Source organism: Larus michahellis, chromosome Z, assembly GCF_964199755.1.
Source record: "Larus michahellis chromosome Z, bLarMic1.1, whole genome shotgun sequence".
NCBI classification, from domain to species: Eukaryota; Metazoa; Chordata; class Aves; order Charadriiformes; family Laridae; genus Larus; species Larus michahellis.
Window position 1 is genome coordinate 79839476 of NC_133930.1, and position 25703 is coordinate 79865178.

Sequence of the window (25703 nt, forward strand, 5' to 3'; positions counted from 1 at the left end):
GCTGTAGGGATATTTAGAGAAAAATACATTTTCCTTTGTGGAATGCAAGAATTATTAATTAGTAATCTCTTTCTAAATTGCATTTCCAAACCACATAGATTAGAGGTATATTTATGGTATCTTGGTTCATCATAGTGCAGTTGATTTTTCCAGCCTATACTTACCAATTTTGGAAGAATCCTTCTTACTGGTGAAGTTTCACAGGGGAAAAAGAAAATAAGATTTAGACCGTGAAAATTCTTAACAAGGTTGCAAACCTTTCCCCCACTTTTAAAATGATTTTGACATGCTTACTACTTACTGAGAGACGTACTGTGGTTTGTGGCTTGGATTTCTATGCATTTTTATGCTTCGTTATTTTCTTTCTTAGTGGCTTTCCATGATTCCAGAAAATTATATATGGGTCTTTAATTTTGGGGTAGGATGCAAGGGTAGGCAGGGGTGAGGAAGCCCATTGCATCATAAGGTAAATGAGATTGCTTCTGATTACAAAGTTCCACCAAATACATCATGTGTGCATATACGCTTTAAGGAGATTTTTATTTTAGTTTTTTCTCTTCATAGATTTCCAAACTTCCTCTGTTAAGATACGGATCATTTCACCGAAGCCTTCTTTAAATACAAAAGTTATTGCTTTTCCTGTCTCAGAGGTAATGATGCTCCAGTTAAGAACAGTTGATACAGAAGAGATGCAAACTATGTTCAAGAATTTGAGAATTTTGGCTTGTACTGCTAGGAGAAAGAAACATTAGACTTAAGTTCCACCTAAAGAGTGTTAAAATCAGTATCAGTGAAACACAACCACTTTTTGGTTCTCTTTGATGTGAAGAACTCTTTACTTTGGTAACACAGTAGGTTTTAGAGGGGGTATAAATTACACAGGAGGGATTCAGAAGCATGTGAGCATTTTATTCATCACAAGCCTTTGCCATCGGAAATACTGAGTGATGAATTCTGCAACATGTTCTTGTGGAATGGAAAAAAATGGTATGAAGGAAGGTACCTAGCTGCTGAGAGAAAAGCAGCAGAACCACCTGAAGACTATTGGTGTGGCTGCTGCAAAGTTGTGGCCACTACAAAGAGGTTTTCACGCCCTGAGTATAGGGTAGTAAGCCAAATGTTGTAGTGCATCTGTTTATATAACGCAAATATATTTACCTTTATCATTCATATTTATAATCTCATTTTTTAATAAACAGATTTTTTTTTTTCTGGCAAGATACATTTCCCGTAAAATCAGGCTGATTGACATTGACATTGGCTACACTGCTGCTTTCTAAGTGACCATCTCCCATATCAGCCTTTCAGATATTTTGTTTAGATCAAAATCATGCAAACTGGGCTATGATTTCCCATGGTATGTTGTGTATGCTTATTAAGTTCTAGCACAATATTCTTTTTTCCTGGACCTTTGAAATTCCATCATTCAGAACTTTGTTAAAAGCAATTTTCTCTGTGCATAGAGAACTCATTTGTTCTCTCAATGATGTTATTAACGTTTTGTTTTAAAAGGACCAATCATTTCTTAACATCCTCTGTAGTTGATGGCAGAATATGTGTTAGATATTCTGCAATATCTAATTCTGCAATTAGATGATATGAAATCTTTTCCCCCTGCATTGTGACAGACAAGGCGTCATCCTTATTTGCGACTGGATATAGTCATAAGGTAAGATTTTAGTTAAAGTATCTCTTGCATAATTCTACTGGCTATCTGCTTTTCATTCATTCATTTGTTAGTTTTACCCACCACAAAGCTCTATTATGTGGCTATCTCTTTGTAGATGTTGTTATCAGTTGTCCCTGTTTGGTATAATTACTTATTTTACTTTCACCTCCTTTATTAACCAGGGTAGTTTTCACCGGGAGAAACCTTCACTCATGAATGTGAACTTCTTGAGGAATTCCCAGTTATCCTTTGCATTTTGCTAGTGTTTCTCCCATGCTGCTGACAGAGGTGTGAGTGGCTCTCTGCAGACAAGTGCCCCACACTTACTGGTGAAGCTGGGGAAGGAGGTAAGTGGCACAGAGAGACAAATTGTTTCAAAAGCTGAGGAGAGACTGAAGAATATGATGAGATCTCTTCAGACCCCTACAAGAGGCTCCTCCTTGCTACAGTCTACTTTGAAGGACGGAGACTTTGGTGCATCTTTCCATCTGTGGTAATTTTTCCTGTTAAAGTTGATGGCAGAAATGAATAACAGGGATTTACAGTGATGACTACCAAGCCAATACCAGAGAACTTTAAAGCCAATCTTGACTTCTGCCATTAAAAACACTATACCACACATTTTTTTCATTGGAGTGAGGGTTATCACAAACAAGATTTGACAACCAAAATGGAAGATACTTTTCTTTGTTCGGTTCTTGTTAAAAAATATTTCATGGTGTTAAAAAAGCATGGATGCTCTCAGTCACCGTTACTTTCTGTTGCCTGCATTGGCTTCAAAGTTTGACTTTCTGAGAGGTCTTCCCTAACATGGCAGGTTTTAATTTTTTTCTGAGTTTCATTTGTTTTAGTAGAACACGTTACTCTATTTCTTTCCTTTGTTTGGTATCCAACCCTTTACAATAATCTTCCTGCCTAGTCACGTCTGGGTGAACTAAACAATTTTGGGCTGTATTTAGAATGATTTGGACTCAAATAAAAAATATGCTGATAACTGCTGAAAGTCCTATATAAGTTATTGGGGCTGCGAAAGACTTGAGAACCCAGTAATGTAACAGGAATCTCCTCTGCTTTTCTATTTCTGCTGTGTCGGGATGCTATGACAATTCAGCACACGACAGATGCTGGGCAGCTGGGTGTGAGACTTTGTACCAGCTGCTGTGGCGTGATTAGTAACTTGGTTAAACTTCTTTACACGGTGTGAAAGTTGCTTGTGGTATTTTATTTTATTTTTAACCGGAAAAAGTATTTACCAAAAGCACCGAGCTGCTTAACACTGAACACAAAACGTATCGTATTGCTGGGAATGGAGCTGCCCAGAGGTGAAAGAGGTTCTTTTTCAAATGCCTCCAAGGGCAGAGGCAGATCTGTCCATGTCTCTTTACTGTAGTCATGTCTTCCAGCAGAAGGCAATTCTGTGAGTAAACACCAAGTCAGCTTTGAAAATATATAAGATCTGGTTATCTAAAAAGAAATAGTGTGGCATATACTTCATAAAACTTGTCTGCTTTTTTTCAGCATTATGCCACTAATTATGTACATTTGGAGCCGGGTGGAAGGTCTGGCAGTTTCAAAACTGAAAAGCAGAAAAATAAGAAGTGAAAAGGTTTCGTGATGGTATCTGTCTATTTTTCCCACAGAATTGCAACATCATTGTGGGGTCAGGTAGTGATTATATCTAAATGTTTGCTGCTTGATGAATACAAACTGTTATTCCTTACTGCCTTTTGAAATCCAGCTTGGAACAAGTGGGGAAAAAAACATGTACCTTGAGTGCCATATCTGTACAAAGTGCATTTTGACCTAGGAAGAAGTATATCATGGTTTATTAGTGGTACTAATTGGCAGGTTTTTTAAGCATCTCTACTTGGGTCAGATCTGCTTTCTGAGGATGCCTCCACTGAGCAGGAGCAGACCTGGAGCTCAGTCTGCACTTCACTAGGGTGGGAATGGGCAATCCCTACTGTGCATGTGGCAGGAAAAAATAGCAATGTGTAAATTTTCAGAACAGTTATCAACCCAGATTTTGATACTGCTTTTGTGAAGAAAATGTGGAATAAAATGGAAAAAAAAGTATAGCAGGAGATGAATAAAGGCTTCAAGAAGCAATCAGAAAAATCTCTAGAGTTTAGCAACATAGAGGCAGGCCAGTGTTTTAACACAGAAAAGAAAAAGCCTTCCAAATCAGAAACAAAGAAGATTTTTCAAAACCTTACAGCTCTTATAACTTCGGTTTTGAAAATCAGTTACCAGAGGTGACTGTATTTCTAATATGGTTTTATTTAAAAGCTTTTAAACAATGTTGAGGGAAAAAACCTGCTACTCGGCTTGACCTTAGCTCGGTGTGTTAGCAGTATACATGGTAGGAGGCCTTTTTGGTAACGAGAAGCAGCTGTTACTGCCCTCAGCACATAATCTACAAAGCTATTCAGTGGAAGTGAATAACTATTTATTATCCCTTTTCTTGCAAAACTTTTAGGACTAAACAGTAGGTTCATAACCATGCCAGAAATAGCACCTCATTTTCCATTGAATAAGGTCAAAACAAGCCATTGAAAACTGATGATCACCTACTTTAGGAAATAAGAAATGCATGAAATATGCAACGCAAAGCAACCACACGTGGACACCTCGCTGTCCGGCACTGCAAAGTGGGTAGCTCCTTGAACCTCGCTGCCAGTTGCTGTTTGGATTTTTCCTGAGTGACATCACTACTGAATTTACTGTTTGGTAAAGGATACATAATAGATCTCCTTGCCTCAAGGGAGATTTTCAAAAGAAAGGGGAAAGATCCTCAGAGCAAGTAGATCAAAGACAAAATTCACTCTCAGGGCGTGCTCTCTGTTCCCTTTTTCTTGATAGCAGCATTGAGAGTTAAAAATTAGGCAGATATTAAAAATCAGGCTGCTGTTTTATCCACAGAAGCTTACACCTTTCATAGGTCCGCGTGAAAATCTGAAGGACATGTTAAACTTTCCCCTTAGTAGGGTGTAGCTCTTTCTCAGGAAAGTCTGAAGTCAAAGTTTTTCTTGCTCTGCCAGACTGAAGCAAGAAGAGGCTTCCTAAACCCATGTGTATAAAAATGATGAAAGCTGGTATAATAACTGCTGATACCATTGCATGAGGATTACACTAACCTGAATTATAGACATTAAATCATACAGATCCCCATAACTATCAATCAACTACAATACCTTCCAGAATTCCTTAGCACGGCAAATTAAAAGTAAGGAATTTGTGTAAGAGAGCAATGAGTCTCATATGGATCTGTTGCTGAGTACTAAATTCTCAAAAATACACAAACATAAAGTCTTCAACATAATTTCTCGAGTTCCATCCGATTTAATGGATACGTTTGTAAAAATGAAACAGGAAAGATCCTTAATAACTAGCTTTAATTATAGTCAGATTCTGCCTGCTCTGTCGTCACCGATATTTCTGGTATCGGTTAGTGTGCAGTCCAAAGAGTTACATCAGGCTTAAATCTATCATCCAGCACTGACTATTTTAAAAGTGGAGGTATGGGCAGTGTGGCTTTGTGAGCAGGTGAGCAGACAACAGAAGTAGCTGGGCAACCAACTGAGAGGTGCGGGTGTTTTACATCTCCCGGAAATCGTGCCACCAGTTAAAAGGCGTAAAATATTAGAGATGTTGGATAAAGCACAGTGAATTTGCATTGCAGCATGTGATTTTCATTTGTTTCAAGAAAGAAGAAACCCCTTAAACCAACAAGCCAAAAGAAAATCAACTCCTTAACAGCAGTTCTGATTTCTCTAAAACAAAGCAGAACAGATTTGTGAATACATTCTTATGAGTTAATTTCTTTACCTCATGGACAACAAGCTTGAAGTCTTGCATGGCAAGTCTTGGATACCCATTGTGGTTAACAGCAATGAAGTTTTAAATACAAGAGAATTTTTAATTCACGTTTCTCTTATAATAGGGAAACTAAGAAAGGTAACTTGCTTTGAGGGACTCGTTACTTGTCTTTCTCTTGCTTTGCAGATTACAGTTGACTTGGACGACTGACTCAATCCTGAATCTGAAATAAATACCTAAAAATGTGTTTCAACTGTTGTTCAGGGGGGGTGTTATGCTATAGATTTTAATTAACATAAGACTACGGCACAATGAATTTTTGTTTCCACAGTAGTTACCACAGAAACGTGACCCACCTCTAACCTTAAATACTGCAGAGTGAGTATGAAAATGACAGAGCAGTATTTTCCATTTACTTGTTCTGAGAAAATTGGAAGCATATGTTTAAGGTGTGTGTCATTTCTTTCCCTTTTTGTTTATCTGATAAAATTCAAATAAGAGCAGGCTCAGGCCTCATTAGCTCCTTCAATACCTAAAGGATTCCTACTTATGCCCAACTGCCTTTGTTTTTGTATTTCCCCAGTTGCCTAATTATGTAGCAAAAAGAAACCCCTGAGTTAGGGTGTAAATAGGTGACATCTCCACAGGCACAGGTGAAGCTCAATTGATTTCAGGAGAGATGCTCTAGCTTTGCCTCTGTGTATGCTGGAAGAGACCCACCTGCTCCGCAGGGATGCTGGTGTCTCAGTAAGCTCTTGGGGGAGCGTTAGCCACTAACATCGCAACAGCCACAGCAACAGTCCACGAGGTCCTTTGGGGGAAACACCCATCACATCGCAGAAAGCACAGGCAAGTTGGGATAATACCAGTGCAAAGAGAGGGGTAGATTCACCGCCTCATGTCTGCATCAGATGGTGCTAATGGGAGATCACCATCCCCCCTACTCAGCCCCAGTCCGAGTCATTAATGTTGAGCAAAACACACCTGGCCTGTGTGGAGCACTGGGTTGTTATTAGAGATGCGTGGAAGGAAGGATTGATTTTAACGAGTTCTCATTATCCTGACAGAAGCCCAAGAAGGAGCAAAGCCACATGGATAAACGTTAGACGTGGGCTGATGTTTTAATGATTATTCTCCAGCTGTATGTGCCATCAGAAGGGTTTGGTTATTGCAGCAGCAGCGTGCGGACTGAGGGTTTGTCTCTGCAAAAACAACAGCCTGCCCCTCACCGGGAGATAACAGCACCCCTCTGCCGGCTCCGGTTGCAGAAAGTTCGTCACACGCGTGCATATGTACGTGCACACTGATAAATGTATGAAATGCAAAATCCATGCTGCCTACTGTGGTGAAACCTTTTGCGTTTACTTCTTGTTTCCAAGTTGTGGGCTGCAGTGCTGGAGCCTCTGGTGACTGTACACCGTTTTCATGATTCCTAAGTTTATTTGATTTTCCCAGCCTGGTTTAGAGAATATAGAGCTACAAGTACCATCTTCACACTTGCTTTGTGCATTTCTGGGATGGCAGGTTGGCTGAATAGATAAAAGAACAGATTAAGTTGAAAGGTTACAGCTTTTGCGTTTATCTGTTTGTAGAAAATGCTCTTTAGATGATAAAATTTATTTAGTCAGCCCTGGAAGGAATGGCATTTTAGAAATTAAGAGTCCTGAGTTTGGGGCATGATCTCGCATTCAAGACATTTGACTGGTACCATTTGTACCTATTTGTGTGTGAGTGTGAGGCAGAGGAGCAAATCAATTAATCCATCCACCAGAAGCATGCAAGTGGAAGACCGAATTTTGCAAATCCTGAGTAGTATTGTTGACATTTTCTGTAGAGGTGTAATCTGGATCCATTCTTGGAAGGACTCCTGGATGTCGTTGTGCTGCTGAACGAAGCCCACAGACTCAATAGTGGGCTGGGAGAAGTACACTATGTGGCGTAGCGTACACATGTGGTGGGCACACTGATTTCAAAGACTTTTCTACATGACTGTTCAAAAACCTGTAGTGCTCTATCTAGTATTTGTTTTTTCCCTTCTTTGTGTTTTTTTTTTTAAAAAAAAACAACTTCCAAACTCTAAATTTTACTTTATTTGAAATTTGACTGGCAGTACAGGTCAGTGGGTTGAGTCACAAATCCCTCATGCTGATGTCTCCTTTTCAGGTATCAAACACATGCATGTTTAATGAACAGAGCCCTTCAGGCTAGAAAAATAAACATTCAGATGAGACCCTTTTCCCACTGCTACCACAACCCTAACTCACAGACAAATGAGAACCTGATGAAGGATATATGACAGGACCTATTCCACTCCCCCTCAATGACCTCCATCTATCATGAACGCAACTGGCCTGTATCATGGCAAGCAACCCAGGCAACTGTCAGTGCTGCCGATAAATCACTGTAGTCCTAAAGTTATGAGCTCCCCGCAAATGTTGCCATAATTCTTGATGTTCAAGTAGTCACACGCCTTAGGGTTGCAAGAGTTTAGAACGAGGTTCGCTCATGTTGGTGTTATGCTCGTTAGATCAAAAAGAAACGTGCCCCCTCACAGAGGAAGAAATGGGAGCAAGTTTATTGTTGCTTCATTCTTGGGGCAAAATGCCTCCTTTGTTCTCCTGCCGGTAATAAGCTGAGGCACCCACCATCATGAGAAGCATATGACAGATGCCTTTCGTTCTTAGAAGAACAGAAGGTTTTCTAAAAAAAGTGGGGCTTCTAGTTCCTCTGAAGTAGTTGCCATGTAAATAGTGGCTGGTAGGTAGTGCTGTGCTGAAGACAGCTTTTGGTCTGTTTTGCATAAGCGGCAGTGCATACGTGGGAGTTTGGCTGAGCGTTATTCCTTTTAGTTATTCTATCCCATTTCTGCCTCTTTCATCCTACCCACCAAGAAACACAGGCAGTTTTCAGTAATGGAGAGACATTCTTTTCCACGCTTTAGCCACTGACTCTCTACACTGATATGATAGTCATGATAACAACATGGTAACAATTCGTTGTCACATAGATTTCTCCAGTGTAAATGTGATCCCAGTTGGTTCAGCACAGTTAAGTTTCAACAGACCTGAGCCCAGAAAATATTCTATGTGGGGGATAATAGCAGTTTTCCTGATGGAGGACACCACAGTCAGTCCTTGCATCCCAGTGCGGTGCCTTGCAGCCTCTCTTTGTGCAAAGCAGGGTCGGGAGCAGCATGTTCACTTTACTCATTCCTAACAGGATTTCATTTTGCATTGCAGAATTTTCAATTTTTTGAAGAGGAACAATGCAGCAATTGCTTCTACGCTACGAAGAGAGATGCTTGTGACTGTTTGATGTTTCAGATCAGTCTCTTTTTTTTTCTGCTTTTACGTTTCAGTGTCTTTATGCTCAAGGAAGACAGCAGCTCTCTCGATATCCTCGTCCTACATGCTGGCTGTCACTTCTGTCTTTTTGCTTCCTTCAGGATGACAGATACATTGCTGCTGAGCTAGCAGAGGCTTCATATCCATCAGTCGAATGCAGTTCTGCTTACACTGAATAAAATACAAATTTATTGGCACATACCAGAATAAAAAGGGAAGAGAAAATAAAACTCAATTTATGAAAAAGAGAGCCTTTTCAGATGCACAGAGTGATAAACAAAGCATCCGTATTCTGTTAGTAAGAGGAACTTAACCTGCACTTTTAAAATCTGCTTTGAAATATGGTAGTAAAAGTATTGTTGTGGGTGTGAAGATCTAGGATTAAAAATAAAAAGTTTAATGGGAGGAGCTATAGCCTTTGTTACAGCAACTGGTAGAGTATGAAAAGAAATAAGCTTTTGGGCAGGAAAAAAACCTTTTCCAGGTCTGAAATGCAAGTATGAACTACCAAACTAAGGAGAAACGAACTTCTCTGTTCATGTCTGGATTACAGTAATCAATTATCAACTTGTGAGAAAAGAGAGTAGCAACATCTGAGAATTAAGGTAGCAGAAATACTGGCCAAATATTCTTTCTGTGATCCTGACGTGAAATCATTATTCACAGAAATTAGCAAGGAGCAATATATTTAAAATACTTAGGGAAAAAAAGTTAAATAAGAAAAAAGTCATCATGCATGGCCTATTGAAAAGGAAAGAAAAAGTTGTTTTTACATCCCATCCTGAAACAAAGATATACCACGGAGTCTGAAAAACGTATATAGAGCTATCAAACTGTGATACGCTCTGCGACAAGGCTCTGGCATCCTAGTCTTCATTTTATTTTGCCTTTTCTGCTCCCTTTGGCATTAAGTTGATCATAATAGCCCTCCAACTATCTTGTCCTCGATCTCTTGGAAGGTCCATGCATAGATGTAGGCTCTTAACTAGAGTCCCTGAATGTTAATGAGGTCTACCAAAGTGGTTTCACATTAAACGTGTCTGTAAAATGTGCAGATCAGGGCATATATTGATAGATTTGGCCTGAACCTCATATTGTTTTGCCAAAAATATCGTGCTGCTACTTTTATAGATAGAGGTTTTTCACCTTGCCAGAAGCGTTTCTGCCCAGCAGCGGCATTTCGGCACTCTCTTAGTTTTTGGGAGGAGTTAGACAAGGGATGAAAGAGCTGATGGATACACATTGCCTTATCCATGCAAATGCCCCAGCCACCAGTGGAGCTCTGCCAGTGGGAAAATATTGCCCTTGAATCCTATAGCAGAAAAGGCCTTTGTGTGGGTCAAATAGGGGATTTCCCCCACCCCCTCCCTTGTCCTGCTACAGCTGGATAAACAGGATTAATTTTAATGTCTCTTGTTACTCAGATCCCATTCCATATGTCCTAATTAACCCTGTCTTATTCTGGCTAAAGGTTTCTGTTAACACCTTCTTTTCAGTATTTCTCACATGCTGAATAAACAGTCTCATGTACAAAGCTCCATTAACATGCAAATGTCTAAGTTACACTTTGTGTTGAACTTCATTAGCATGGAAAGATGCATTTCCCAATGGGAGGTCACTTGGACAAGACTTAGTGCAGTCATACAATTTTTGTGACAGCTCAATATCATGTGGGTGAATACAGCAACATTTTCTCTGGCGTGTTTGCTTTAGTGGAAAATGAATTTTCTTTGAGAATATATGGCACTCATTTGCTAAACTTTTCTGCTGAATAAATACATTGGCAAGTCATGTTGCCAAACCAGTGAATTTGAAATCAGTTTATGAGAAGGTCCATGCAAAGTAACATTTGAATGCATAAATAAGAGTTTTCTAGGAGCAAATTGCTGGCATACACTTTTGAAGTATTTTTTTACTAGTAAACACATGTAATATCATGAGATATGCATGTCCAGTAAAATAAATTTGGCTTAGATTTTGGTGCTGATTTTTTGAAAAGTCAAACAGAATGCTTGCAACCAACCTTCAGTTCAGTATTTAAAAAAAAAAAAAGACAGACTAATTATAATTTATTATATAAGTGTAGGTCTTAAGATCTGGGTAGTTTCAAATTCATACACACAAAATAAAGACAAATTGATTAATCTAACAATTTTACCACACAAATTCCTTTCCACCTATAGAACTTATTATGAATTATCCACTTGGCTGTAGTGAATGTAGAGCATCAATACTTATTATCTTTAATTCTAACTCAGAAGACAGATGTTTTCATTATCATATTCATTCTAATGTGTAATAAAAATGATATTTTGCATCAAAAATTGTAATGAAGAAGACCTGGGTTCAGTTGTGTTCTTAACCATTTATCTAATATGAAGTGCTTATGCTGTTCATACAGGGATACACAATTAGCTGTGGGCCCAATTAAAACCATGGTAAAAGTGGTTCTGATTCAGAGCCATGATTTTTAGCTTTGGGAGTAAGGTTGTAGACAGTGAAAATATTAGAGTTTTAATTCAAAAGTTGCAGTGCTTATTGGAAAGGAGGGGTAGGAACGAGTGGCAGTGGTTGCCCTGAGCTGTGTCCATCGTGTGGTGTGGGCTCAGGTGGGAGTTAGTGGCTGTGGCTGGACATGGCTGAAGAAAGATGCCGTGGACCGCCCTTCGCTGGATGGTCTGGTGTGGTACCAGTTAATAATTTTTCTTATAAAAGTGAGGACACCAGGGATGCTCTGAGAAGTCAATTAGCAGCTTTGCAGGATTAGCATCATGGGTTCATCTGTGTCATCAAGCACAAATCAGCAGGGTGGTGGTAGCTTATACCTCGCTGATGTTGCTGCTGACAGTGGTCACTACCAAGTGATTCAAAGGAACAGCAAGAAATTTCAGTAATGGCATTTTTTCTTCAGCTAACGCAAGCTGCCTACGATGGTGAAGGGACTTTGTGAAGCCAGTGGCTTAATGCTTATCAGCTGAGATGATCGTATTATTTATAGGAAGTCCTATCCATTTTGGACATGTGGTATGTTTTGGGCTGCAATGCTACCCTGTGACAATGAATTTCACAGCTTTATTATTATCGTGTATAAAAGAATGTATTTTAGCCTTTAATTAGTTGCTGTCAGGTCATTGAATAGTCTCTTGTTTTTGTAATTACTTTGAGAAATCACAAAGCAATGACTTTCTCAGTCACTGTAGTCTTGAAATGTGTGTATCATTTCTCTTCTTCTGAGTATCCTCTGTGAAATAAGTACACCAGATATTTCCAGTTTCTTTTCTTATGGAAGCCTTTTCATGTTGTTATGCCATTCTTTTGAGACCCTTCTATTGTTACAGCATGTCTTTCACAGTAGCCAGAGTTGTAGACGAGTATCCCACTGATTTACTGAGTGACTCCATAATCCCTTTGGTATTATTTTATGCACATATGCTTTATATATCCTTAAAAACCACATCTGTCCCTGCATATTTCAAAAGATACTTGCACAGATCTCTCCATAGTGTCACCAGAACTTTTTATGAATGGTTTTCTTACTGTAGAAGACATTATTTCTTGCAATACATATTGTTTTGCACGTCTTTCATCTGCCAGGTTGATGTATAGCTGTAGTTTTTCCAAATCATCTGAAATTCTTCATACTGTTCCTTCATCTCAACAAATTGAAGTAATTTTGCTACTTTTTGTATTTGTTTTTTCTCTTCTTCTGACTTTTTCTGCCATTCTTGAGTTCCTTCTTCAAAGATGTTCTTGAAAATCTCTTTACTGCCAAATGTAGTGCGTTTGCAGCATAGCATCTGCTTCTCTCACAGTTATTCCTGGACTTTGTCTGGTATCTCCTGTGAAAAATCATCCATTGGAACATTAAATATGTATTGAACAGAAAAATTAGTATAATAATTTCACTCAAAGTATTTTTAACTTTGTTTTATGACATCAATATTGGGGTCCATCAGAAAGCTATGGGATATGCAACATCGTAAGCATTTTCAAAAGGAGAAGAAGATAGATTGTTTTCCAAGTGAAATATTAACTTTCTATATAGTGTGAAGACAGGTAGAGTTATTTTAGGTAGACTTAATTCAAAGCTGCATAGCGATGAAAACCCATCGTGTTGGAATGGGAATAATGTGTGGGTTTTGTAGTATGTTGATGGCACGTAGAGAGCCTGGCTGGTCGTGATGTCCCACAGAAAGGCTGGTTGCAAAGTCTCTCCACGTCTGGGTCAGAAGGCATTTCCTTTTGGCAGAATGTACAGATTACTGGCAAAAGATGGGGTTCCTCAACTGCACATAAAGATTGGAGTGGAATGATAAAGGAAGCAGGGAAAGAATTTCCAAACTGAATGCTTTAAAGTGGAAAATGAAGGAAAAGTTGTACAATGTTCTAGATTAAATTGTGTTGTAGCATGTGTGTTGTGAAACAAATAATTTGTGTTTGCTACAGAATTTTATTTTAAGAAAGATCTTTAGGGGTCTGTAATATCTGCAGCTTACTACTGTGCACTGTAGTTTGGTTTAACCGAGAAGTGGTGCCAGAACAACTGCAACTCTAATGTCGCCAGTTCCGCCCTCCCTCTTCAGAGAGCTGAAACTGCTTCAGGATCCAGTTGCATTTATTTTACCTTGTGATATATTGCAGAAGTCCCCCAACTCCTGGGCTGTCTTGCTGTTTTTCTACTGGAGGTGCATCTCAAATAGCGGCAGTGGAATTTCTCCTGATTTATTTGAGGGTCTCCATCCTCAACTGCGTCCGTAACAGCTAACTGACTTCAGCAGCACACATCAAATAAAAGGGAGAAGGAGCTCTTGCCATGGAAAAGAAAGCTGGCAGAACCTATGTGTTTCAGGAGAGAGAGTTAGAAAAAGGTTAGCATAACTAAGCTGTCTTTTTAATTAAAAGCTTTTAATTTAATTGTATAAGATCTTTTAGATAACTTCAGAATGTACAAATCTGAATTAAAGTCTAAATGACGGTTTAGGTGATTTAGATTATCTAAATAACCTGCTTCCAGGCAACTGATTAAAAAAATAACACCTCCCTCCACCACCTCTCCCTCTATGATCAGACATAGCAGCATGGAAGACCAAGCAGCCAGCATCTTTGCAAAATCCATCTTCTTTATCCTCAAAGACACTTTTTTTTTCCTAATTTGCAAGGTTAGTGAGCCTGTAGCAACTCACTATGCAACAGTATTTTTCCAGACTACACAACCCTACAATCGCTGCTATTTGCTGGAAGATTAAACATTCTATTTTCTTTGTTTCTTAAAAGGTTGACAGATGATTTCAAATAAAATCCCCTTTTATTTTTCTTGAAAAATTTGAATTTTGATACTAAATTTTAATGAAATCAAAACCAATACCATAATTACTGTTCAGGAAAGTGACATTAAAATTAAATGTGACTTTATGGTGATCTAAGGTAGCATTCTGGCCCACCATGTACAACTTTCCATGCATTTCAGCAAAGCCAAGATGTCATCACTCCTTTTAATCTTAATTGCTCCTTTCTTTTTTTTTTTTCTGCAATGATTGCTAGCAGTATCTTAATTGTCAAACTATCAATGTAAGGATCTGAGCTTTTCTCACTCCACATTGTTCTAGTGATTTACAGTGCAAAATAATTTTTCCTATAGGAAATTCCTATAGGGAATTGATGTTTCAGGGAAAACTCTGAAACTATACTGTTCCAGACACAAAATAAAGAACGTCCAGACTGGTTTGATCTGGAAGGGACTCTTCCATGTTCATGCCATTTTCTTTAAAAAAAACACATTTCAATAGCAATTTTTTGATGAGGTGGGGATCTGATGCTGGGATAAGGGTAGCACAGAGACAGACCAGTGTTATGGACTCACAGTCAAACATATCTCCCATATTCAGAAATAAAAACATCTGTGCTCTTCTGTCCATGTTGCTCAGCACCTTTTTGTTCACATCAGGATGTTAACATTTAGGAAGTAAAGTTTAAGAATTCGCATATTGTTTCGAATTCCTTGTTGAGGGAATTGTTGGGGTTTTCTTGTGAGCTCCCAGCATATGTGGAAGAAACGAAAATATAAATGTCTGCCAAAATCCTCATTTCTGGGGGGAGGAGAACCCCTCATACCTTTCCAAGTTACAGAAACAGCTCTTTTCTAGCATTTAACATCACAGTAAGTGTGTATCACATGTGTACTCTGCATGAACTGCATTTTGAAGTAAATGAAGTTACACGCTCAGTTCTTTAAATTCGTTTGACTCCCAGCACAACATATGTAAAATCTCATAACAGACTGCAGACAGGATAATATTTCTGCCATTTGAATTACCAACAAATCTTTTAATTTATGAGTTTTACTCCATTTTTAAAAGATTGCTTGGCCAAGTAGTTTTGTTTTCTTGTTAAATATTATGCACAGAGTTTATTCCTTGAAAAGTGACCAAGGGCACACTAAAAAAAACTTACCTTTTAACAGATTTATTTCAACTGTATGATATGGGAATTCATAAGATTGTTGTACAGTTTAAACAGAAAAAAACAACAAACCTGTTAGAATAGAGTATTATGAGACATTTGTAGTGAATTCAGTTTAAGAGAGTCCAATTTCTGCACTGTAGCAGCACCCAAAGCTGCTGCCCTTTGGCAAATGGGGCATGTGGTCTCTTGACTTCAGCAGAGGCTACAGGTGTGCAAACTGTCAAAACCAGAATCTGGACCACGTATCAAGATTTGGGCTGATTCTGGGTTTTCCTGTTGTCTACACTTGCCCATAGGTGTAGACTTGGAACAGTACAACCAAACTCAAGAACTGTGAGAATAGTTGACTTTCATTTCTGTAGATGGGCTGAGAAGCTGCAAACTTGATCATTTTTTTTTGTTGGTGTGTGCGGGGTCTGAGTTGGCCTGGATATATTTGAATGTTTCAAGTGAAATGAAAAATGAAATATGTTTCAGCTTAAACAGCAGTTTTGCTAGTATTTAATGTAACACCCTCACTCCAAAAATATAAGTAAGCAAGCAGGTATTTAAAGTGAAAAATTCAGGTGTTCTGTTAGGAAAAAAAAGTATTGAAAGATTTGAAATGAAAATGTAATTTTTTCTTACTTGGGTAAAAACATTTGTCAACAGTTAATCACGGTCTTTAGCATGATCCTGCATTTTAGATTAGGTGTTTTAATACAAGTTTCTGCCCACAACTGCAAAAATACACAGTAGGGGACAACGATGGACTTGGGTCCACGTTTTGCACACAATTGACAGACGGTCCAGTCTTAAAAGCAGAGAGAGGTCAGTCCAGAAGGACCCTTCGTGGCACAGAAATGATGGAAGCAACATTAGCAATTGGAATAAATTAAGATAGCTAGAAATGACTAATCTTATAACCCTGATGAACTTATTGATTGGAGGAAGAGGAAGGTCTTGAATCTTTGAGCCTGGGCAATGCTTAGAACCAGTGATGTCAAGTACACTTGAATAGTTTTGAACTCTACTGAATATTGAATAGCTGAATGTAACCTTTTGTGTTCACAAGGTTTTCATTTACAGTGTGATTTCCACAGTCGTATTCTTTATTTGTACATTGTGGCCACACTGGTGGCACAATAGCCACAGGTTATTCATAAAATACCACTGCTGCTGCAGATATCAAATCTCTAGTAACTCACCTCACTTAGGGCATTTACTCTTTAACTGGCTTATTAAAACCTTTAAATGACAATGCTGTCCCACAAACTGCAGTAGCACGGCTCAAGCATCATACTGTGCTTTGAAAATTATCCCTTCCTGTTTAAGCTGTTGCATTAAAGAAATCTGCCTCAAGATCTTATTCTATATAGCTGAAGGGGTAAGGAAACAGAGCATATAGCAAAATTCTATTCTTCATTTGTTACTCGAGGATCTTAAAAATAAATTTATTGTTTTGATGGGATTAGAGAGTAACAAAGAGTTCTAAGTTTTTGCTTTATTGAGCTTTGTGGGCCTTTACTCAGTGTTAGAGCCTATATGCTTTCTCACAGGCTTTCATCCAAGCATCTGTCTAGGGACAATTAGGCAAGTATTCATTTTGAGTATACATTATGAGGCAATTAAATAAGAGCTGTTCTCCTCAGAGAGGAGATGGAGTGAGATCTGGGACATTAATTACCGGGATGTCATGAGAAACTGTAGTGAAGTAAGTCATCTGGTTCCAGCTTGAACTTGCAGCCAAGCTGCAAACTCGCTGCAACTTGATACTGCAAGGCAGATCCAGCGATAGCCCCTGCTTAGCCTGGTGTGCGCGCTCCTGCTGGAAAGGGAAGGGAGACGGGAGTAAGAAAAAGAAACTCTACTCTTCTCAGCAATTTTGAGAGACGTGGGAGCTCTTCATAAGCAAATAAAGCAGTTGCCATTAATCCTTCGAAACGAAAATGAAGGGGCTACTGAAACTTCCCCTTGGTTTTAATTTCCATGCTGGTTACTGAGACGGTCCAGTGAGTTGTTTAACTTAAGCAGCCTTGGAAGCTGCAGTTTAACAAGGTTTTAGTGGGTCAGACTGGGTGCTTGTATGTTATATGCACACTTCAGTGTTATGGTTAATAATATTAAAAGAATAAAAAAGAAATCTTCCTAAATTAAGCAAAACTTTAGTTTTAAGTAGCAAAACCTTGAAACAGCAATCTGCTCCAAATTCTTCTGTCCTTCACTTTAGTGAAAGAGCCAGAATTCTCCATGGTTGTGAAGGCCAAAGCAGCAAGAAGGCGGCTGTAAAACTGATGATTAATTTCATGCTTTCCAAGTTGGTCCCATATTTCCTCTGGGGGCGGTGGAACAGACAGATAATTTCAGTGGCTCCTTCCTGCATTCTGTGTCCCAGGATGGCAGGCATGATAGGTGAACGAAGTCATTCACGCCGGATGAAGAGGAGGAGGAGGAGGTAGAGGGTGATTCTGTGGCTGGAGGAACACGCCAGCATCACCAATAGCAATATTTTGAGTGGAGGTGAACGGTGCAAGTTACAGCGACGCAATTGGTGTCAAGGCTAAAGGAAAAGCTCTAACAGGGGTCTGGGCAGGAGAGAACATGCGTTTCTCAGGCCTCTCAGGAGGCCATGTGAGTTTGGGCATAGCATCCCTGTAATGCCATTACATGGTTTTCAGGCTACTGCTGGCATGTGCCCATCTGCCTTGGAGAGTCAATGCCGGCCTAACACTACCCTTCTGTGTAGACATTCCCCAAGATGATACAGTCTTAAATAAGATCTAGGCAAGAAGGATTAAATCTTCAAATGTTCTGAAAATGGAGGTGAGAGGCAAAGGGCACAACCTGCAGAGTGTGGCCATTGTGCTTAGGTTACGGGCTCGAGGATCTGACGAGAAGGTGTAGGAATCATCCACAATGATAGAGGAAATTGGGCTGATGGGAAAGCTGTAGAAGTCAAAGCTTATTTTTATGGAGGTTAAGTTGGCAGCTGGATCTGCACCGGGAGATGCTGCCAGCAAGGTAAGAGAGCTGTAACAGGCAGTGGGGAACAGGATTTTATGAAGTGGGTGTAGTGTTGTCAAAGATGGACTTGTGAACCTCCTCTGAACAAATCGCAGGGAGCCGTTCTCAGAGAGAGGAGGTGGGAACCAGAACCAAAGGATGACACTGAAGAAACCTGCTTGATTTCCGTGTATTTTACAATCGTGACATTATTTTTACATGTGTAACTTTCCCTGTGCGCTGGGAATGTAGAGAAATTCAGTGGGCCAGCACCGTCCCAGTTTGCCCTTTTCCTGGTGCCACCCGGACTCACTAAATTGTTGTTCAAAGACAAACCCAAACTTGAGCATGAATGTAGGATCAGCTGACATTGCCAGCAGAGCCAACAAGTAATATAGGCAAGAATTTAAATGCCCTTTGTTTTAGTGTCTGGAAGCTGATTTCTGTAAAAAGTAGCAAAATGTCATGAGAATGGATAAATTTAACAGGCCGCACAAGGAACTGCCATTCTGTGCGGCAAGAGAGCTGTTGTACTTTATAGCAGAGAGGTCACTTCTAATTGGCACGTAGGAAGTGATACCTGCTCTTTGTGCTTGCTCCAGTTACACCACGAGGAGCTTTGGAGCAGAGGAGCCTGCAAACACCCTGGTTTAGACTCTTTACTCCCCCCACGCAACCCCAACGGAGCCTTTGGCCAACTCTTGAGCCCAGCTGAGTTGTGCTTTAAACCATGCCTATGTTTTCCCTTTGGCAAGGCACGGACAAATCCAGCCTTGGATGGAAGTCAAAGCTCCCCAGAGCTGTTCTCACTTACATCCAGCTGTTTGCTGACCACTGGGGCTCTCATGACGAGTAAGGACGACCGTGGGCAACAATGATCTGTGAACGATTGCTTTTCGTTCTTCTCATTATGCTGGGACAGGGTGAGGGAGACGTGAGATCTGCTATGGTGATTCCTTGGGAAATATTCATGTCTCTAGGAGACACTGAAGGGATGTTATATGCAGCTGCAGTGAGCACTTTGGTGGCTCAGAGGAATGTGGAGGCACAGGGTGGGAAATGGGCTGAAGGGAAATTTGGGTTAGAAGACCTGGGTGTTGTGGAACTCAGCTACCTAATTTTGGCATGAAGAGTAATTTTTTTTTTTTTTTATGACTCACTCAGATCTGCTTTTCAGAAACATTAGCTGTGGGTAGATGCTTACAGATGAGTCTTTACATTTTTTTGGTGTGGAAAAAAAAAGGAAAAAAGAAAATCTTGCAAACTCATTGCTTAGCTTTCTCTCCTGTTAGGTTTGGGCTAAAAAGCAAAGAATCTTGAAAGCCCACAAATATTTGTATTTAGCAATTCAGTGGTTTTATCTCTGCATGAGACCAGGCTAGGATAGAGAATGCCTTGGAAACACAGATTAAAACAGCTCTTTAAATAGTGCCTCCCAACCCCCTCCCTGAAATTTCTCATGGCAATTTAATTAAAATCAGAAAAGAAGTCTGACTAACACCTCTGAAACTCAGGGACATAAATACCTAGTCTGAACTTCACTCCGTTTACGCAATGTGTCCCAGTACAAATCCTGAGCAAAGTTTTAGCCTGGATCCAATCACTATGTGTCAAACTAATTAAAAATGTGTCTTTTTTGTATTATTATTATTTCTGAATTCTCCATCTAGGAAAGACAGTGGGAAATATTACAAAACATATTTGTTTAAAGTAGTCCAGAAAGTCCAGTCAGTGAACAGGCTGTCTTCAAACCAAGCCTAAAACTAGTCTGCAGTCTGACAAGTCTTTGGATCAACTGCACGCCCCCTTTGCTAGCGGATGAGAAGTTATTAAACACCCTTTTCCGCTTGCGGAGTGATTTTCTGAAGTTTGCGTAGTGTGTTGCTGCAGAATATTGTGATTTGCAAGAGCAAACCATTGCAAAACGTAGTAAGCGATGGTGCAGGTTTGGACAGCAGGAAGGAATAATCGGCATCGGGCAGGATCGCCTGTGCCTGGTTTGCTGGTGTGAATTCCCTCTGCTGTGGGGTGAGGCCAGTGAGCAGCTAACACATGCCACGCCATGGGCAATTGCAGTGGGAGGAGGATACGAAGGGGATAGGCAGGGACACTCTAAGAGAAGGCATGTAATTATGATGCCACAACAGAAATTCAATTTGTCCTTTCCTTGCATGCAGCTGGAACCCAGGACAGGTACCTTCACCCCTGCTACATTTGCAAGGCCATTTCTGGAGATGAGGAGGGTCATGAGAGCAGATACTTCTCCCTGAGCTCTTAGGCATTTGCACTGGTTCATCCCCTTTCCTTATGCTTCCCATATGGCTTTGCTAGCATGTGAGGGGAGGTCATATAGCCGAGCTGTAGCAGCTGAGAGCTGGATGTCTCGTCTCCGTGCTCCTCTAAGCTCCTTTCACACCCTGTGAAGAGAAACAGGCATCTCCAGGAGGTGATTTATCACACCCATCCTAGACCCCTGGCTTAGGATGGGATGAATCAGTCACGACAAGTGAATGTCTCTTCCCTGTGACCGTAGAGGGAGAAGAGGCTGCTGGTTTAGGTAAGCCTGTGACTTTTCAGTGGCTTAAATTGGGTGGGATGACACTTGCCCTCGGAAACTAGATGAATAGAGACATGCAGCTTAGCAAGACAGTTGTCATAGTAAATAGGAAATTGACAGCAGTGTCAGGCTGAACTGGAAGGCAGAAAGCCACAAGAGTAATCAGAATTTCTCTTAAAGCTTAGTAATGCCTAAAGCAGTTATTGTTTTGGGAAGCAATTCCACTTGCAACTCATCTTGTTCTCCCATAGCATTCACGTGAGTCACTGTGACTGGTCCTCTGCGACATGGGTACTGCTATCACAGACTCAAAAAGGGTTTTCAGACTTTGCCCAGTTTTTTTTTTAAGAGCCTAAAGTCCTTTAAAATGTGTAAGTCACTGATCTAGAAATAGAGTAATAATGCATTTGGCGATATATCTTGATATAAGAAGTAGTTTTCTAATGGTGTGCCATAAAAAGTTCTAACTGTGTTATTATGCTGCTGAAGGTCATAATTCAGTGTCAATTATAAACTGAGGCTTGTCATTAACATGGTACATACAAACTGGAGACATGAGAGAAGTTGTAATGCTCACGACTTCCTAATTCTGGATGGAAAACAGCAGTGCAAATGTATATGAAAACCAAATCTGTAACCAGACATACCCACGAAATGGTAATAAAAGCCAGTGGCACAGACTCAGCCTTGACTAATCTTGTTTGAAGGATCTAACGCTGAGTTACAAAGAAAAAAAGAAGTCTAATAAAAGCATCCAAGGATTTTGAAACCCAGCACAAAATTGCTGATGCAAGGGAAAATGTGGAATAATTTCAGCATGAGTCTGTGAAGACATACATTCAAAGGACCTGAGCAACAGCAAATGCACTTTACACACCCAATGTGAGGGATAATTAACAATCTTTAATGAAAAATGGAAGCTGAACACACTTTAAAAATGGGCACCAGCATGAAATATCTTACTGCTTCCAATCCAAACCTCACTCATTAATAGCCAAAATATGTCATCTTATAATACTTTGCTTATGTAATAGGAAATTTTTGGTGCTGTGAATGCTCAGTTGCCTGCATAGGGGAAGAAGAGAAGAAACACACACAGCCATGAACCCACAAAATCCATTTTTATCTTCTGTATTTATTACTGGATTTTTGTTTTATTTATCTTATCAAAACTGGTAGGTATTTTTCTCTCAGAATGAGTGAAAAACGCTATGCTCCTTTATTGAGCCACGAGATCTAAAATATCAGGAGCCACAAATCAAAACCATAATGTGAATACACTAATAGTAAATTCTTAATGTAAACAATTAGGTTTTGTTTAAAAATATTTAATCGCCTGATTCCGAGGACCTACCCTCTTGCCTATAAACATTTGCGTTTATGATAGAAGAGGAATAGCCAGTTTTGACCATCTTTACTGGACTTTATTGACACTGTCATACTGAGATGATCTTATTTTCTGTTCTTCTAAAGAAGCCAGGACTTAGGAAAACCTTTATAAAACCACAGAATTTTATCCAAACACAACTGATGCCATAATAAATTGCTTTTCTTCATGAAAAAAAAAGAGGTATTGGAACTGGCATTTTGTTTAATCTCTTGGGCTGGAAAAGAGTAGTATTATCTTTGCACCTATCTCTGTTACTTATTTCTGTCTGGTCATAGCAAAATGAAACACCAAAGAGGTAGTCACTGTGCATCTTTATTAGTCAGTTTCAATATAATTAAAACTATTTCATTGTTTTTATTTGTGCAACCGTTGTGGCCAGAAGTCTGCCTCCTAAGCACGAACACTTTTGAGTTGGGTGCTTTCCAACTCAAGAATGAAAAGATGATTCCTCCCTGTAAAAGCTTGCAGCACGGAAACAATAAGCCTGTATTATTTGGCAGGAATCACTGTAATCACAGCGTTTCAGCAACTGCATTGATATCAAGTGACTTTTATGTCACTTCCTCAGGAGAACAGAGTGCCTGTGAGGTATTAGCAATTCACCTGACTCCTGTGAGAGTCATGCACAAGTCAAGTTCTTTTTGAAAGCTGAGAATAAGAGATTTTGAATTTTGAAGTTAAAAACAATTCCGAGGTTAAGTGAAATTCCTATCTCTAGAAAAAAATTAACTGGAGAACCGTGTGTGGGCATGCACACACACACACTCAGACAGAGCCTTTCTCCCTCTCTTTAGCCTCTTATTTTTATTTGCAGGAGCAGACTACCTATTAAAAAAGCATTAAACATTAATTGCCAGTGGAAAGGTACTGGTTTCCACTCTGTCTATCCAAAGGCTCTGTAGAAGAGCAAATCTGACTAGTGATATGGCAAGAAGCCTATAGATTGAAAAAGAGAAAGCATTTATTTCCCTATGCCAAAGAAACTTTAACAATATGCCATTAATAGACCATTTTTAGCCTATAAACCTCTTCCCGTGGCCTGAAACACTGATATTCCCATACCTACCTGGAAGATCAGCTTTAGCCACTTAAGCGATTACCCAGTGGAGACGTAAACTGGGCTGCCCACGCTGCCAAGGGATATAAACCTTTGCTCATTCAGCGCAATGGGATAATCAGTAACTGTACAAACTGGCAGATGTGAGGTCTGGAGTGCTTTCCCCAGCCCACACAAAGACTGAACAACACAGGTGACTCTTGGAGCAGTAAGTCAAACCTTTGTTTTGCAAGAACCTACCATATTTCAAGCCATTCTCCTCTTTGGTACCAATAAGTTTTCAGGGAACCAGATGGGAGAAGGTATTCCCATATTTCCATTTCATCTGACAAAATATGTGACATTATTTTCAGTAAGAATCAGGCTACACTGTACAGGTATTTCTTCTTAGCTGAGCAGGATAAACCAAAGATAAACAATAACATTTGTTCTCAGAAAAATGCAGTTAAATTATCAGCTTTATTACTGAGCCTACATGGGCATATGTATAACCGATACATCATTTTTCCCCCCTTAAATGTCTGAACTGTGAGAGAAATTGCCTTTCTTGCAATATAGGCTCTGAATCTTTGAGGTTGTGCCCTGTAAGGGTAAGCAAAAAAAGAGTTGTTGGGTGGGTAATGCTTTAAAGCTTTGGAACTGTCTTTCTTCAGCCAGAAACAGCCTGACTGAAGTGAGACCTTGTGTGCTTGCATGAAAACTCCTCTGTTTTTCTGGGATGTAATGGGAACTCATGGGAGACAACTGTAGCTGAAGGTCCAGGAATGAGCAGTGAGCTATCTGAAACTGCCATCCTTGTTTTTCAAGACAGGTAAAAGCTATTATGTGTGCATGTATTTGGGTACTCTTTTCGAACAGATCTAGAAATCAAAACTAGGGAATTAAATCTATATGCATTTAGCAGTAAAACTGTAAAACAAGCTTATCTCTTGTCCTTCAGCAACCATGTTTGCTTGGGCACCTACTTATCTGTCTTCTGTTATGAAGCTGATGTTCCCTGAAGCAAGAAACAGAAATCTACACTGTTCTCAAATGTGCTTACAATTTGGCTGAATGCTATCAATAAACCAAGAGTGCAGACTAATCTAAACCCTTTTTTTTACTAAGTTATCTAAACTGGTCAATTAAATAACTATAAAGCAATTTAAGAGTTGGCTTCCTATGGTTCTTTTAATTCTCTTGAACGGATACATTTAAAAATAATTTATGAAAATGCGGTACAGTTGAAAAAATACTCACTTAGTTCTTTTTTCAACAGCACTATTTTGCAGTCTGCAGGAAATTGGTATTACTCTTCCCTGTTTCTTTAAAATGCTCAATGAGTTCAAATGACTCTCAAATCTACTGAGACAGTTGAATTATTGCAAAAATCTGTCTAGAGCTGTAGACATGTGTTCTTTTGACTCCCCTTCCATCCTACTGAAAAATAAACTACTGTTCTTCATGGCTTATTTTGTCTCTGTCAAGGAAACTTTCTGCTCTTATCTCAGGAGAATTGTACAATAGCAATCTGATCCTGACCTTTCTACCTCTTCCTTGAATAACAGTTGAAAATTGGACAGTGAAAAGTGGTGTATGCTCCATAACTTGTATCCCAGACACAATCTAATGACACTCTTCTAGTAAAAACAATAGTTGCAGCAAAGGTTAAGGTAAACAGGTTTAGCTAATTACCTCTTAATCAAATCCAGTTATAATTTACTGCCATCCCCTGAAACTCTGTGCCTACTAAACCATTGACTTTGGTTGGATTAGCTTATCTCTGATAAACGCAGTGTGATTAATTTCTCCCACAGTACAGCGGCACGTAAATATCAAACAGGAATAATATATGACCAAATAAACTCAACTCACACACTATCACAGCAGAAGTCTCCAAGGCCCTCATGTACCAGGCACTGAAATCAAATCCCTTTTTTTACAGAAGGTGATGGTGGGGAAGCAGTCATTTTTATGTTATTCTTTGTCCCAGAGACAAAAAAGAAAACATCAGAAGTGAAATGCACAACCACTTTCACGGTGAGGAAAGTCACGCTGCGTACATGTAACAGGCACCTTTGTGTGTGAAAATCCTTGCTAAAGGCATGTAAATCAGGTATATACGTGTGCACACAAACATGCATTTGTCATATTAAGCTTTGACAGTGTGGCTGTGAACACCCCGAGTGACTCATTTTTTTAAGTTGTCATTCTAGAATATGAAATAATCTGTTTTTCAAGTGAGAGGGGATAAAGAGAGCTCAATTAAAAATCCATTTGAAATGTTTATGAGAGATCTGAAACTACATATACTTCTTGAGTTTATACTTTGGTTTCAAGCTCAGACTGGTTTAATCAAAACATTTGTTACTTTTTGAGCAAACTTTAGACTACTTTTTAAAGAAGCTGCTCTGAGGTATGGTACTGTGTCAAAATAGTAAGGA